A 17,814-nucleotide genomic window follows, 5' to 3' on the forward strand; every position below is an offset into this window, starting at 1 on the left:
ATCGTCCTTCCAATAAGTATTCAGGACTGATTTCCTTTACGATTGATTGGTTTGATTTCCTTGCAGTCCAAGGGATTTGCAAGTCTTCTCCAACACCACAGTTCAAAAGCATCAGTTCTTTAGTGCTCAACTTTCTTTATGGTCCAACTCTCACATCCATACATGACTACTAGAAAAACCATAGCTTTGACTAGATGGACCTTTGTCAGCAAAGTAATGTCTGATTTTAAAACACTGTCTAGGTTAGTCATATATTTTTTTTCAAGGAGAAAGCATCTTTTAATCTCATGGCTGCAGTCACCATCTGCAGTGATTTTGGAGACCAAGAAAATAAATTCTGTCACTGTTACCATTGTTTCCCTGCCTATTTGCCATGAAGTGGTGGGACCAGATGCCATGATCTTTGTTTTCTGAATGTTGAGGTTTAAGCCAGCTTTTTCACTTTCCTCTTTCACTTTCATCAAGAGACTCTTTAGTTCCTCTTCGCTCTCTGCCATAATAGTGGTGTCATCTGCATATCTCTTTTCATTTATAATCAAAGTATTCTTTCTCAAACTTTAGTTTCCAAGATTTTATTTCAACTGTATATATTTTTGATATATTTTCACTCACCTAACTCTCTACTGGATCTATTCATTTCAAACAAATAGTAACAGAATTGTATTATCAACAGTTAAGAGTCTTGATAGCCACTTTATAATATATCCCCTCAAAAAACCATGCTATGTTGAAATGAGAATCATAGTCAGCTTTATTTTCACTGACACAAAGACTTGTGATCAGACATGTTTAGAGGTGACTGACTTAGCTATTGCCACACTGATCCTATTTCATAGGGAGTGTACAAAGAAAAGCATTCCTAGTCAAAATTAATCACTGCATCCTCTATCTTCTCTCTGCTCTTTGTATAACAGGCATAATGGTTTTGCTGTCCTGTCTTGTAAAGTTAATTGAGTACATGCCTGCCTTTGTACTTCACTGAGGTTTCAGCAAAATTGAGCCAGTAGAATACTCCTTTGAACATTTTTCTTCCCTTAGCTCTGCTATTATCGCCGACTTGTGGTTTTTATTCTGCTTTCATTTTCTGTCTCTTCTTACACATACCTTGCATGTTTTGTTTGCCCCAGGATTTGCCTCTGGCCTATTGCTGTTCCCTTTGTACTACTCTTTCTTGGTAGTTCCTTAAGCACCAGTGGGATTTTGAATAGCATGTAAATGCTTTTGACCCTCAGATTGTCTCTCTTATAAAATTTTCTTTTCCTCCTTTTTTCCCTGTCTCAGTGAATTAAACCACTACCAATTGTTCAAACCTCACAACCCCTGGCTTCCTTGCTCTCAAAGCATTCTATGCTCAATTAGCAATACATTATTATAGATTCCATATGCTTAATATTTCTCTCTCATTCCTTTCTTTCTCTAATTTCCAGCTGCCACTGCATTAATTCAAAATTCATCTCTTTTTACCGGGATCACTGGAATAATGTTAATAGATTTTATCCCCAGTCTGTCATGTGGAGCAGATTTATGGTTTCCAGTTTCAGCTAGGTTCTCAACATTATTTGGCAATCTCTTTCCTTGTCACTCAAATGAACCTTTGTTTTATAGTCCTGACCTATGTACTAACATGAGCACAACTCTCCTCCAAAATGTCTAGTAGTGATTTTGAGGAGTCTAATAGTGATGCTTTACAGGTAATTGTGTGGCAATTTATCAGCTTCTGTCTTCATGCCAAATTGTCCCCAGACTGTGGTCTTTGCTCACAGCTGATTCTGTACAGCAGTTTGTGAGAAGCTGCACCATTGTTCCAATCAAAAATGCCAGCAATCCTGCCAAGGAAGTTGTTTCTAGATATTCTGAGGACTTCTCGTCTATGGGAAAATGGAACAATTCTGACTGTGTACTAAGTCAAGGAGAATACTACCCTTCATCACCTGAGCCTCAAAGTATAATAATCCAAGTCAATCTACTAGAATTCTGAAAGTTTTTCTGAGCCTCACCCCATTATATAGGTGCTCTTATTCAGTCATGCTGCCATATATGAGGCAGATATCTACCAACTTCTCTTTTTTAATTGTTTAAATTGGAGGATAATCCACTCTTTCTTTAGTCAAAATATCTTATTTAGCTAACAGATTTAAAATGGAATGCAATCTTCATCTTACTGGAATCCAGTAGGTACTGAAACATGTAGAGGGGGATGGAAAGAGGGAGTGGAGTTCTTACTCCAAAACAGAAATGAGAAGCGAAAACAGTCTTTGTTACAATTATCAAAATTCATCAACTTGTCAACTTCCCTTAACTTATTTTCTGAATATGGAACATTCTATTCTAAGCTTATTTATTCTTCTTTGTTGTTCATTTACCATTCTCCTTACTATAAGTTGATAGTATTGCTTCCAACTTCACAAAGAAAAAAATTCTTCAATTCATTTCTTTAATGAGCATTCATTGAGGGTGTAAATATACTAGGAATTACCATCAATACCGTGGCTATAAATATAAGACATTCGTTTTACTCCAAGAAGCTTATAGTGCAATAGGGGAAAAATTAGTCAATAAATAAAATTAAATTTTAACACTGCTATGGTAAAAATCCATGTAGAGATCAAGAGGCTTATAATGAAGGGAGAGGAAATTCTGTTAGGGAAGGAAATCAAAGGTTTTGTAAAGGAAACAAAGTTTCAGAAGTCTGCATTTGTTTCACACAAATATTGGATATTTATCTCACAAATATCATAAGACCATTTTGAGAAATAAAGTTTATAGAACATATGAAATCCACTTCTAACATTTAAAACCTTAAATGTATTATTTCGTAAGCATGTGTATGTGTGAAAATGTTTGTGTGAATATGTTTTTGTGTGGGGGTGGCAGGGAAGGGGCAGCTGGATAGAAGGGTAAAGGGCATGGGAAAGCGGGGAAGTCATTCATGACCACCTGTTAAATAAAAAGTACTTTTTCTCTTTCTGTTCTTATTCTAACTATGCTGTGAATGGATCCCATCAATTATATAAAATCATATAATTTGACCTAAATTTTTCTAGTTTGTACATTAAACAGCTTTTCTGAGGCTTCTATGTTCTCACACTTTTTTTTTCATTTTTACATTTCTTTAGCTATTTATTTAAACTTTCATGGAGTACATATTTATGGAAAACAACTCTTATAAAACTATGAGAAAAGTGAAGGTGATTACCTAAATGAACAAGTTTGATTTTAGCAGTCAAACACGTGTATATGAAAGGGGAATGACAAAATCAGAGCTGAGTATGAAATAGAGCAATCCAAGTCTTCTAAAATTCAAGCATCGCTGTTATTATTAAAAACCCTTTTTATATTCTTTCTGAATGAGTAGTGAAAGAACACAGCCATCCTCCTCTACTTTGGGAGAATACTGCAGCTGAGGTGTAAGGAAGAGGCCTTACCATTAGACTACTGTGCTCATGGTAGAGGGTCTTGCTCAAGTTTCTTTATCCAGATTAGCATGTATGACTGATAGCAGCTCAGAGAAATACCACTGCATGAATCTGTGTACAATAGGATCAAAAGCCTTGCTTTCATAGGTTATCAGGGTCTCTTAAAGAAGTCAATACTCTCTAAAAGAGGGAAATTTTAAAATATTTGACTGTTGCTTTCCGGTTATTGTGTTAGTCCTGCCTTGAAATCACACCACTGTAAGGATTTAATACATATAGCAGAGTGGTTTTGTGATTTATAGTAAGAAATATATATATTTGACCTTCCTCCAGTTTCTGTTACAGAGCTCCTAAAACCCTTGAGATGTCCTAAACGATGAGAGCCAGAAAGTTCTCTTTTACCCTAATTAGGTGGCTTTCGGACCCCACCTAAAGATAGAGACTGATTACCAGGAGAACAAACCATGTGATTCAAGGGTTGGAACTTTCAGTCCCAGGAGGAGAGGGGCTGAAAAGTGGAATCAACTACCAATGGCCAGTGATTTAATCAATCATGCCTATGTAATAGAACTTCCATAAAAACAAACAAACAAAAGGATAGCATTCAGAAAGCTGTCTTGTCGGTGAACACATGAAGGTGTGGGAGAAATGGTGAACTCTCAGATAGCATGGAAGATCCGTACACTTTCCCCATACCTTGCCCCCATGCACTTCTTCCATCGGCCTGTCCCTGAGTTAAATCCTTTCATAATAAAATGATGATCAAAATGTTTCTCAGAATTCTGTGAGCTGCTCTAGCAAATCAATTGAACGCCCCAGGAGGGGATCTTGGGAACCTCCGATTTATAGCCAGTGAATCAGAAGCAAGGTAACAACCTGGGCTTTCCACTGGCTTCTGAGGTTGAAGAGGGTGGACAATCTTGTAGGACTGAGCCCATAACCTGTAGAACCTAACATTATCTCTGGGTAGTTAATGTCAGAATTGAGTTGAATTCTTAAACACCTTGCTGGTGTTGGAGAATTGCTTGGTGGTGGTTGGGGAAGTCCCCCTTACCATGTTGGAACTGGAAAAGAAGCATGAATTATATTTTTGAGTAAAGGTATATTACTCTGATTTTGGTTAGGAAATCAGAACTTCTCTAAGGGCTAGGGGAATAAAGTGATTCAAAACAAAATTGGGGGCTTATGCAAATGTGGAAAAAGGGGGTGAGGTGGAGGAGTTAGTGGCTGGAGGGGTGGTAATGAAGATCAGGAGTGTAAAAAAACAGCCATCGATGACATAAGCATGTAACACTGAATAAGAGGACTCCAAAGTTGGGAGGGAGACCACTGCAAATTCTGGAAAAGACATTATTAAACTTATCAGTCTTAACACAGAACCAGGAGATGAGGGAGAAGTCTGAGAATTCCCAGTGAGTGGTCATCACGACCTCCTGAGAGAATCACAGCTTCTTCCAAATTGGTGGAGGTTCCACTTCCCTGGTAGCTCCGCTGGTAGAAAATCTGCCTGTAATGCAAGAGACCCCGGTTTCACTTTCTGAATCAGGAGGATACCCCTGAAGAAGGGATAGGCTACCCACTCCAGTATTCTTGGGCTTGCCTGGTGGCTCAGATGGTAAGGAATCCACCTGCAATGCAAGAGACCTGGGTTCCATCCCTGGTTTGGTAAGATCCTCTGGAGGAGGTCATGGCAACCCACTCCATTATATAACCACAGACAGAGGAGTCTGGTGGACTACGGTCCATGGGGTCACAACAAGTTGGACATGACTGAGCAACTAAGAACAGCGCACACAGGTCGGAAACAGACAAGGAACAGTATTCCAGGAAATGTAGTTCCTGTCTTCTCCGCAAGATAGAGGGATTCTTAGGAGTGGGTGCTAGTGGTGTAAAATGTGCAACTAATGACCCAATGAGTGTGAATCATGTCTTGCAAGCAAGACTTGTTGTTTGCTATTCAATGGTAAAAAACATGGAAATTTAGTTTTATAGTAAGAAAGTTAAAATTTTGACTGTTTTGTTCTGCATAATCACCATATTCTGAATATTTTGACATTGAATGGTTCTTAAAGGTTTTCTTCAGTCTGTAAAAAATCACAAATAAGCCTAGAACACTGAATAGCATTATACTGAAAAATATTACTTATCTAACAAAAGTTTTTAAAGCTAAATTATCTTGTCATGTTTAAATTTGGTTAAATTGACATGATGAAATTATATTGATTCTATCTGTCACTAAATATATTATGGCAAGAATGCATATGTGTATCTGTTCATCTATAAAATCCAATTAAAATGCCATTTCTAGTTCTAAAAATGTATTCCTGAGCAATATGTGTGGCTGTATATATCTGTGGGTGCTTATATGTCTCTATAAATACACATACATATAGTTATGTAGACATGTAGGCATGTGTAGATAAATATATTCTTATATATCAAGCTGATATTTTGTCTGAATTGGTAGCTAATTATAGCAGGAACATTTTTTGTTTATAGTAGTCCAACTTCTTTAATAAAAACTGTTGTTATCTGTACTCCTGAGCCAAATCCAATACCTTACACTAGTCATAATGCATTATTTTTAATACTCAGTATTCCTGGTGGTAAAACAGTAATTCTTTCCTTATAAAAATTCTGCCTTTTGGGCATCAACACTTTTCAGCTTTAAATAAGACAAAATTGATTTAGTTGCAGCAGCTGAGTATTTTTTTTTGTGTGTGTGTAGACCTATGTTGAGATACTTTTTAAAATTAAATGTCAAATCCTTTGGAGAAGCATAGCGCATGCTTGATGTTTGAGGAAAAGCTGTCAGCTTGTCTGTCCTTGTCAAATTGCCAGCTGCCTTGTTTTGATTAGTTTAGGCTAAGGGATCACCGTTGGGCAGGACTTCATGTCACAAATGGCTCAGTACTGTATGACTTGAGGGGAAAATGGGAGACAACCTATTTGTCTTTGGGAGATTGAGTTTTATGTTTTTAATTATTTAAGGTTATTTTAGGCACTTTTCTCCCAGATGAACCAATCCATCAGAAATCCCACTCAGAGTTACACATGAAAAGGAAAGCTGAAATCTTTCTAAGCAGTAATTCCTATGAACCTTAGTGTCTGGTACCGCAGTTGAAATGGAAGATTTTTATTCTATTTGCCATGGGGATTTGTTATATTAATACCTTTTACATTTAGAAAATTTCAAGCCAGAAGGTAATTGGAAGTTAACAACAAAATCTTGGAGAACCGTATTGTCAGTTCGTTAAAATAACTCATTTCCTGTGGGAATTTTTTGGAGATTGTGTGAGCTTTTAATAAATTAGAAATCAGAAAACAATTGTCTAAATAATTAAAGATTTCCACCTCCCCAAAAATAAACAGACCAAAAGAAAAAGAGAGGAGACATTACTGACTTTTTCCCTTCTCAGGAATCCAACAGAGAATAGACATTTCTTCTACTAAGAGGACAGCAAGGGGAAAAGTAGAGTTTAAAACTGCAGTTAGTGACTTCAAGGTCAAAGGAGGGGTTCAGTCCTCAGGTATCTTGTCGCAGCAGCCGCAGTATGCAGAGACAGTACTGGGGTCCTGCTTTACCTTAAAATCTAGTTTGTTTCTATTAACATAGAGACAGCAGGATTCTTTTGGTTAGACTGTGCTTAGTTTATCTTTTTCTACCCTGGCGCTTTCAATCTCTCTGTATCCTTTTGCATTTGTTATAATGAGTATGCAATTGGATTAAAAAAAAAAATTCAGCCTGATAGTAATTGATTCTTATTGGACCATTTGGTCCATTTACATGTAATATAATTACTAATAGATTTGCATTTTTATTATATAACTTTGAGTTTTGTATTCATTTTACTTGATCCATTCTCCTTCCCCCATCCCTTTCTCTCTGTCTTTTCTAGGCTTGAGTATTTTTACTATTTTCCATTACTTTCTCTTCTACTTTGGAGTGTATATATCTGCTTTAGATGATGCTAAAAATTATAGTACAAAGATTAAGCTTATCAAACTCTACAGTAAAGGAATGACTTTTTCTTCCTCTCGGAAAATATAGGATTAAGACTCATTCATTATTCTATGCAAGTATTTAATTATATTTTTATCCTGCAATATACAATTTTTATTTCATAAAGTCAGTATTTATTCACATTTATTCACACTTTTATCCCTTTTTTGGGCTTTTCATTTCTTCCTAACAGACTCTTGATCTGAAACTACCTTGTTTCTGAATCAAGTGTAACCTTAGAGTTTCGTTAGCAAGGCTCTGCTGATGGCAAACTGTCAGCTTTTGTTTGTCTGAAAAGGTCTTTCTGCAGGCAGCCCATAATATTTCTCTAAAAGGTCTTTGTTTACCCTACTCCTAACATTTATGTGGATCAATGCAAGAGATGAAATGGAAGGCTCTGGTTTATAGCATACCTCATATTCTCTTCTCATCCCCAGCTTTGTCTCTCAGCATGAGGATACTTACATGTGGACAGCCCCAGCCTGCATGTACTAGTTCTGTTCCTATAAACATCTCCTTCTGAGGGGTGAGGCAAGACCAGAGAGGAGTTTTGTGAATTATGGAGCCAGGACAAGATTCCTGATTACCCCACTCTAAGGATATGAGTATTTATTTTGTGATCATTCATTCTTGAAAAATATTTCACTGTATAAAATTCTAGTTTAATAACTTCTTCTGCTTCTCAATCATTAGGATTCTGTCAGTTACTGTCCAGAGTCAGCTTTCAGCCTCATTCACTCATTTGAAGGTAGTCTGATCTTTTCTGACAACTTTTAAGGCATTCTGATTGTCTTTGACTTCGAGGTTTCACTATGATGTGTTCAGTATGGATTTCCTTTTATTGATTCTGTTTGGGCTTTAGGGGTCTTGTTGCATTCGAGGATTGCTCACATTAATTAGTTCTGCAATATTCTCAGCAATTATTTCCTTAAATGTTGTGTTTAACATGGAATAATTTCATTCATTCACCCATTATGTGGTTACTGTTTACCAGTCGTAGGACAAGCATTCTTCTTGGCCCTGGGGACACAGGTCTGACCAAACCAGCCCTTCCCTAGTGTCACTTGAATTCTGTGGAGGACAAACAATGAACATACACAAAAAAGCAAAATCCATAACACTTAAAGTGATGAATTAAGAAGATAATTACAACAGGAAAGAAGGTGAGGAGTGTTAGAGGCAGAAATGCAATTTAAATAGGGTGTTCAGAGAAGGCCTCAATGAGAGAAAGTGCTATTTGAAACAGTATATGGTAGAGGGAAGGAGGTGAGATATTCATATATTTACAAAGAGACTCTCAAGAAGGGGGATTCCCAAGTGTAAAAGTCCTGCTGTGGGAGGAAGTCTAGCATGTTCATAGATATGTAGGGAAACTAAGCTTATCAGGGTAGTATTTTCATTTCTTCAATCCTTTTAAGAACAGCAAATTAAGGTTCTCATATATAGACACCATCCTTATGGCAGAAAGTGAAGAAGAACTAAAGAGCCTCTTGATGAAAGTGAAAGAGGAGAGTGAAAAAGTTGGCTTAAAGCTCAACATTCAGAAAATGAAGATCATGGTATCCGATCCCATCAGTTTATGGGAAATAAATGGGGAAACTGGAAACTGGCTGACTTTATTTTTCGGGGCTCCAAAATCACTGCAGATGGTGATTGCAGCCATGAAATTAAAAGACACTTACTCCTTGGAAGGAAAGTTATGACCAACCTAGAGAGCACAGTAAAAAGCAGAGACATTACTTTGCCAACAAAGGTCCATCTAGTCAAGGCTATGGTTTTTCTAGTGATCATGTATGGATGTGAGAATTGGACTATAAAGAAAGCTGAGCACCAAAGAATTGATGCTTTTGAACTGTGGTGTTGGAGAAGACTCTTGAGAGTCTCTTGGACTGCAAGGAGATCCAAACAGTCCATCCTAAAGGAGATCAATCCTGGGTGTTCATTGGAAGGACTAATTTTGAAGTGGAAACTCTAATACTTCGGCCAACTGATGCAAAGATCTGACTCATTTGAAAAGACCCTGATGTTGGGAAAGATTGAAGGCAGGAGGAGAAGGGGATGACAGAGGATGGGATGGTTGGATGACATCACTGATTCAATGGACATAAGTCTGGGCAAACTCCAGGGGTTGGAGGATGGACAGGGAGGACTGGCGTGCTGAGGTTCATGGGGTCACAAAGAGTTGGACACAACTGAGTGACTGAACTGAACCGAACTGATATAGAAGAAAACAAAAGAATTGTTCATTTTCAAAGAGGCACATTAATCACATTATTCCTACTGTAGTAAGTTCTGCAAGTGCTGAGGCTTACACTATATATATATATATATATATATATATATATATATACACACACACACACACACACACATATGACTGTATCTTTTTTGGCTTAATGAATAAAACTTTATTGCTTCATAGTAGATCAATTCAGTTCAGTTCAGTTCAGTTCAGTTCAGTTCAGTCTCTCAGTCATGTCTGACTCTTTGTGACCCCATGAATCGCATCATGCCAGGCCTTCTTGTCCATCACCAACTCCCAGAGTTCACCCAGACTCACGTCCATCGAGTCCGTGATGCCATCCAGCCATCTCATCTTCTGTTGTCCCCTTCTCCTCCTGCCCCCAATCCCTCCCAGCATCAGAGTCTTTTCCAATGAGTGGTCTAATTATCTGAACACAGAGCAATATGTTTTACTCTGCTATGATTATTTTTATATTATTAGATCTAATCTTAAACTACTGGAAATTTCATCCCATCAAGTGGAAGTTCTCAAATGTAAACAAACAAACAAACAAACATTTAACATTGAATTAACACATTAAAAAAAAACTATTTTGGAAATAAACCTGGAGAATGTTTTTCCTTCTTTTGACTAGAAATGCATATTTTTGAAATTCAGTTTCTACTTTCAATCAAATTTAAGGTAACTTAGTTATACAGAAAGCATGTGAGGATTTTGCACATCTGTGCATGTTTGTGTTCTATTGGTTTCATCATCTTTGTTGGAATTGGTACTAATTAAGATGCTTTTAAATATTTTAAAAGAACTGCACTTGGGGAAAATGTTTTATCATCTTAAAGAACTAGCTACAATTAATTTGCTATAGATCTTTTGTGCAAATGATTGATAGAATCTTCAGAGAAATGAGATGAAAGGTGTTCTTTCAGGTTAACACTGTTTAACCAAGTGAAAGTCTCCGTATCTGAGAATATGCATTTCTTAGGAATCATAAGCAGAAGAGGATCTACGTATAGAACTTACTTTTCTGTTTACCTTGGCAAAAATACCATCCTCTATCCCTGGACATCCTACTGTGGTCTTTTGGGCTTCTTTTTTCACCTCTTAATCTTTTTCCTGTGCATACTATTTAAGGTTTCATATCACATGGTCACTTGAATTAACCTCTGTATGATGATTATTCTAAAATATCTATCTCCATTCAATATTTCTCTCCCATCCTAGGGACCTGCATATGTAACTCTTTACTGGTAATCTCTATTTTGATGCCTCCAGATTGTTTTAGATTTACCTTACCCAATTTAATGTATTATAAAAATCCCTTTCCTCCTCCTGTTTTCTTTATTTCAGTGAACATTACCAGTTACCATGAAACTTGAATGTAATTTATCCTGAACACTGTTCTATTTCCCTATCCATATTAAGAAGCACATAACTTTTCCAGAGAATAAACTTTAATTTTATTTTCAAAAGCTTTACTGAGATATCACTCACACCACACAATTCACTCACTTAGAGCACACAATTCAGTGGCTTTTAGCACAGTCGCAGAAATGTATACCCATCACCACGATCAACTTAGAACCCTTTTTTACCCCATAAAGAAACTTCATGCCATTGTGCTATCACCCATTAATCTTCTCATTTGTCACAGCCCTAGACAACCACTAATCTACTTTTCTTCTCTATAGATTTATATAGTCTGGATTTTTCATATAAATAGAATCATTTCACATAACACTTACCCATGTTGTAGCATGTCCATGTTGTAGCATGACTCAATATTTTAATCCTCTTTATGGTAGAATATTTTATCAGTGTATAAATATGCCACATTTTATTGATTTCTTTATTCATCAACATTTGGGTTGTGTCTACTGTTTTGCAATTGTGAATAATACTCTAATAGTCATTTGCGACCAAGTTTTTGGGGGATGTATGTTTTCATATCTCTCAGGCATGTACTTCAGTGTGGGATTGTGGAATTATGTCTAACCATTGGAAGAGCCGCCAGATGATTTCCCAAATCAGCGGCAGCATTTTGCATTCCCACCAGCAATGCATGAATGTTCTAATATCTTCACATCTAAGAATTTTTATTTAGGTTATAGTCATCCTCATGAGTGTGAAGTGGTTTCTCATTTTGGTTTTGATTTGCATTATCATGAAAGCTGATGACTATTTTTCATGTGCTATTTGCCTTTTGTACATTTTCTTTGGGAAAATTCTATTCAGGTCATTTGCCCATTTTAAAATTGGTTTGTCTTTTACTTTTGAGTTGTGATACTTCTGTCTACGCCTGTATGATATACATACATACCAGTCATGTCTTTCAACCAAAGATGGTCTCGTATATTTGCTCCCTACTGCGTTCATTTCTTCACTTGACTTGTTAGCTCAAAAGCCCCCTGGTGGTTAACTTCAGTTTTTATATATCAATACAAACAGCCAAGTTTTAGCCACTTAGAGCCTGCTTGCTTGCACACCCACAATAGCTGACCATACATTTGCTAGCAATAGATGATCTAAAACTGGGTCTATAAAGACACCAGGAAACACCCACACTTTAGCCAACAGAGCCCAGTAAAGTTTGTGCTGCTCTGCCTCAGAGTCACTCATATCTTTTTTCTTGATCAATTCCCCAAACTCGCTAAGCCTCTCTATAATACCTTATAAGATATGTGATTTGCATTTTTTCTTCCATTATGAGGGATGTCTTTTTTTTCTTTCTTGATGGTGTCCTTTGAACTACAGAATTTTGATGCTATCTAGCTTATCTTTCTTGTTGCTTTTGTTTTCAGTGTAATATCTAAGAAACTGTTGCCTAATCTAAGGTCTCTAATGTTTATATCTATGTTTTCTTCTAGAACTTTTATAGTCTCAGCTCTTATATTTAGGCCTTAGATCCATTGTGAATTAGATTTTGTACATGGTGTCAGGTGGGCGCAATGCCATTCTTTAATACATGCATAGCCAGTTGTCCCAGCGCCATTTGTTAAAAGGACCCTCCCCCTTTCTTATTGCTGTTGTGTTAGTTCAAACCACTGTTTTCTTTGCATTTATATAAACCAATCCCCCAACTTACATTTGTTTCATCTTGCCAATTTTCTGTACTACAGCCAGTGATAAATAAAATTTTATATTGCTAAAATTTTGATAGTGTCCCTCTTTTGCTTAGAGCTTAAAGTAAACTTCTGGAGAAGGCAATGGCACCCCACTCCAGTACTCTTGCTTGGAAAATCCCATGGACAGAGGAGCCTGGTGGGCTGCAGTCCATGGGTCGCTAAGAGTCAGACACGACTGAACGACTTCACTTTTTTCACTTTCGTGCATTGGAGAAGGAAGCGGCAACCCACTCCGGTGTTCTAGCCTGGAGAATCCAGGGACGGGGGAGCCTGGTGGGCTGCCATCTATGGGGCTGCAAAGAGTTGGACACGACTGAAGCAACTTAGCAGTAGCAGTAAAGTAAGCTTCACTCATTTCAGGTACAGTGCAAAACACATGTCTTGGTATGACATACAAGTTTTGTCTTGGATCCCACACTTGCCCTCTGTGCTTCAGAGTATTTTTAGCACATCAAGCGCACCCCTCCCAATCTGTGCCTTTCATATGTGGTTTCCTCTTCTGGCACACTCTCAGTGTCCTTTAGTTCTAGCTTAGACACCAATTCTTTGAGAACAATTTCATTAAACAGCATAAGTCAATTTCTCCTGTGGATTTGGCACTTGTCCTTATCATGGTGTTTATCAGAGAGTGCTGTAATTGCCTGATGACTCTCTTCCTCTAGTTTGTAAATTCAGTGAATTGAAGGACTGCATTTTTCACTCTAGTACTTTCAGGGCTGAGCACACTATTGGGTACACAGCAGGTATTAACTTAGTATTTTCTTCACTGAGTTATTTTCTTGTACATGAAACAAATTTATAAGAAAATGTAATTTGAGGCTAAATTTGAAAGGCATGATGATCCTGAATTCTTTAGAAGTAAAAGTATTGATTATTTAATGAAGAATAAGATTGCTATTTTCAGACAGTTTATTGTGCAATTTGCCATGCTAGCTGTAAACCCATAGAGTATAATTAGCAATAAGTCATTTATATAGTTTCAGAAAAAGTACTAGAGATGTATAGCCCTTGCTCTTGAATACATTTAGAGCAATTTTATGTTAGGCAGTTATATTTATTGGGAGGCAGAATTAGATAATTATAATATATTATGGTAATTAGAATGATCATAATTGTAAGCATGCTAAGAAGACTCAGTCTAGCTTAAATATTTATGAATCTATGATATATTTGGGAAAATGAATGGCAAAAATAATTTTTAGCAACTGGATAGTAATACATGAAGAAAATAAGGAATGGATATAATCATTATAAGTATTTCATTTACATTTTTTCTGATATTTATAAGCAGAGAAACTTGTAACTTTCCAAAATAATCTTCCTTATTTGGTAAAATATAGATACTTCAAAAGTTGTAGAGGTAATGGAGGTTGTTATAAATCTCAATTGCATTATTAGATAATTAGATCTCATGAATCTTTACAGTGTGGATCAACACTCAGCAAAACCTTGTATTACAGACTGGCTGTTTTTCTTTTACTTTAATTATCTTATGCCATAGGGTAGAAATTAACCAGAAATTGAATGATGGTGAAACCTTAATAGCTTCAGTAGTTTAAGGCAATTCAAGTAATTATACAAATGAGGTTCTCAGAAAAAACCCATAATTTACAAAACTGAAATTGTTACAAGATATTTCTTTCTCATGAATTATCCAATAATGTAAAAGCATTTTTACAAGAATATATATATGAAATCCTGACCCAGCATGGATATTTTCCTTCTTTTTTAGTATTCTTGTCCTTAGAAAAATTAGTTTGTTTTTGAATCAATATTCAAGCTATTATTTCGTGTGGAACATTTCCCAGCTCTTTGCCAACTATTTTCCTTTAGAGTAATAATTAGTTAGAAAATAGCATGACCTTGGAGAGGCAGTAATGTCATATTTAGGAAACTAGGCATCAGTGACATCATCCTCTATGCCCACATAGGTTTTGGGAAGGCAAATGTTTTTCTCCTTTCTTCAAGAATAGATTTGAATTAATAATGTTTCACCAGGAAGTAAAATTAATCCATGGGAGTTTTACAAAATGAGAGTTGCTGGCCATCAGCATTGCACACAGGAATGAGGCTGAATGAGGAGAGCAAGATGGCAGAGGAGTAGGTGGACATGGAATACATTTCCACGGATACATCAGGAATACACTTTCAACACAGAAGTGCATTCAGAATACCAGCTGAGGGTGGACAGGAGTACCTGACCGGTGGGAAAGAATATATAGAACCATGCAAAATGGTAGGACAAAGGAACTAGGGAGAAAAACAGGAGTGTAACTAAGACTGGACCTGCCCTCGGTGGTTGGGGAAACTGAAGCAGGGGTCTGATCCCCACAGCGGGGCAATTGTCTGAATCAGAGGAGAATCATTTAAGGCTGAGAGTGAAACAGCTAATGTGCGGCAGCCTAAATGGAATGAGGATGAGACAATCCTTACTGCAGCCATACATATCTTGGACAGGGATGCAGTCCCCTAGAAGGCCCAGTGGCTGGGAGCTGGAGTTTAGGGATTGTGGAGGAATCCCTGGGCAAAGGCTGCTGTTGATTGTAGAGAGGTGGATCAAGGGGATGTGGGGGAGGAGATTGTGGGAAACGCCTGATGAGGAAAGCCAGGCAGCCATGGAAGCAAGGCGATACTGCTGAGTCATGTTTAGGGAGTGGAACCATCATCATAGCCTCTCTCTTTCCACACACCAGCATTGGCAGCTGAACAACAGAGGGGCTGGCCTATCAAACGCCTGATGCACTGAACTACAGAGTAGGACCCCACCAGGGTGCCCGTTTAAGTGCCTCATGTGCTGATCTGCAGGGTAGGAACCCAGGCAGGGGGGCCCCTCTATATGCCTGATGGCTCAAAACAACAGAGAAGGATCCCAGGTAAGGGATCCCTCCAAGTGTCTGAATGGGCAGAGCTACGGAGAAAGACTGGCCAAAGAGGCCTTCTGATCACAAGCTACAAGAGGCTAGAAAAAAGCCTGATAGGGCCATACCTGCTGCCGTGGAGGCAGTTTGTGCCCATGAACACTTGGTGCTGCTAGGGTTCCCACAAGCCAAGTAGCTGCACCACCTTCATGCTCAACTATTACTGGTGCAGAGCTGCCACAGGCAAGGAAAAAAAAGGCTTGTGTTTATGCGCGCAGGGTCGCTTGCATCCTGTCTGACTCTTTGGGACCCTGTAGACTGTGGCCTGCCAGGATTCTCTGTCAGAGAACGGGTTCTCCAGGCAAGAATACTGGAGCATATTGGCCAATACTGGTTGCCACACCCTTCTAGAACACTATAATTTCTGCTGCCCTAGCCGCTAACCCTCTTGAGTACTGATACTGCCAGAAACCCTGCGACCCAAGCAGCTGCACCACCTCCGTAGCTGGTCCTTACAGGGGCAAACCCAAGCCCTCCAGGGCAGCCTCAGGAGCTAAACCCCCGTGGATGACCCATATGTAGAGGTAGAAATAAAACCACAACTGGAGCAAGAATATACAATGGAGTAAAGACAATCTCTTTAACAAGTGGTGCTGGGAAAACTGGTCAACTACTTGTAAAAGAATGAAACTAGATCACTTTCTAACACCGCACACAAAAATAAACTCAAAATGGATTAAAGATCTAAATGTAAGATCAGAAACTATAAAACTCCTAGAGGAGAACATAGGCAAAACACTCTCAGACATAAATCACAGCAGGATCCTCTATGATCCACCTCCCAGAATTCTGGAAATAAAAGCAAAAATAAACAAATGGGATCTAATTAAAATTAAAAGCTTCTGCACAACAAAGGAAAATATAAGCAAGGTGAAAAGACAGCCATCTGAATGGGAGAAAATAATAGCAAATGAAGCAACTGACAAACAACTAATCTCAAAAATATACAAGCAACTTCTGCAGCTCAACTCCAGAAAAATAAACGACCCAATCAAAAAATGGGCCAAAGAACTAAATAGACATTTCTCCAAAGAAGACATACGGATGGCTAACAAACACATGAAAAGATGCTCAACATCACTCATTATTAGAGAAATGCAAATCAAAACCACAATGAGGTACCACTTCACACCAGTCAGAATGGCTGCGATCCAAAAATCTGCAAGCAATAAATGCTGGAGAGGGTGTGGAGAAAAGGGAACCCTCCTACACTGTTGGTGGGAATGCAAACTAGTACAGCCACTATGGAGAACAGTGTGGAGATTCCTTAAAAAATTGCAAATAGAACTACCTTATGACCCAGCAATCCCACTGCTGGGCATACACACCGAGGAAACCAGAATGGAAAGAGACACATGTACCCCAATGTTCATCGCAGCACTGTTTATAATAGCCAGGACATGGAAACAACCTAGATGTCCATCAGCAGATGAATGGATAAGAAAGCTGTGGAACATATACACAATGGAGTATTACTCAGCCGTTAAAAAGAATTCATTTGAATCAGTTCTGATGAGATGGATGAAACTGGAGCCGATTATACAGAGTGAAGTAAGCCAGAAAGAAAAACACCAATACAGTATACTAACACATATATATGGAATTTAGGAAGATGGCAATGACGACCCTGTATGCAAGACAGGGAAAGAGACACAGATGTGTATAATGGACTTTTGGACTCAGAGGGAGAGGGAGAGGGTGGGATGATTTGGGAGTATGACATTCTAACATGTATACTATCATGTGAATTGAATCGCCAGTCTATGTCTGACGCAGGATGCAGCATGCTTGGGGCTGGTGCATGGGGATGACCCAGAAAGATGTTCTGGGGAGGGAGGTGGGAGGGGGGGTCATGTTTGGGAATGCATGTAAGAATTAAAGATTTTAAAATTTAAAAAATAAAAAACTAAAAATTAAAAAAAAAAAAAAAAAAAAAAAAAAAAAAAAAAAACCACAACTGAAGCCCAGGGGCAGTGTGGCTAAGAAAGATGACCCCAAACCTTCCCACCAGCTGTACAAGCTGCAGATTAAATCTACACACTCAACTAAGCAGACTCTGTGTCTATGGAATATATAAAAGGCCACTGAGAGCTCCCACAAAAGAAAACAC

This window comes from Ovis canadensis, chromosome 6, assembly GCF_042477335.2.
Source record: "Ovis canadensis isolate MfBH-ARS-UI-01 breed Bighorn chromosome 6, ARS-UI_OviCan_v2, whole genome shotgun sequence".
In the NCBI taxonomy this organism is placed as follows: Eukaryota; Metazoa; Chordata; class Mammalia; order Artiodactyla; family Bovidae; genus Ovis; species Ovis canadensis.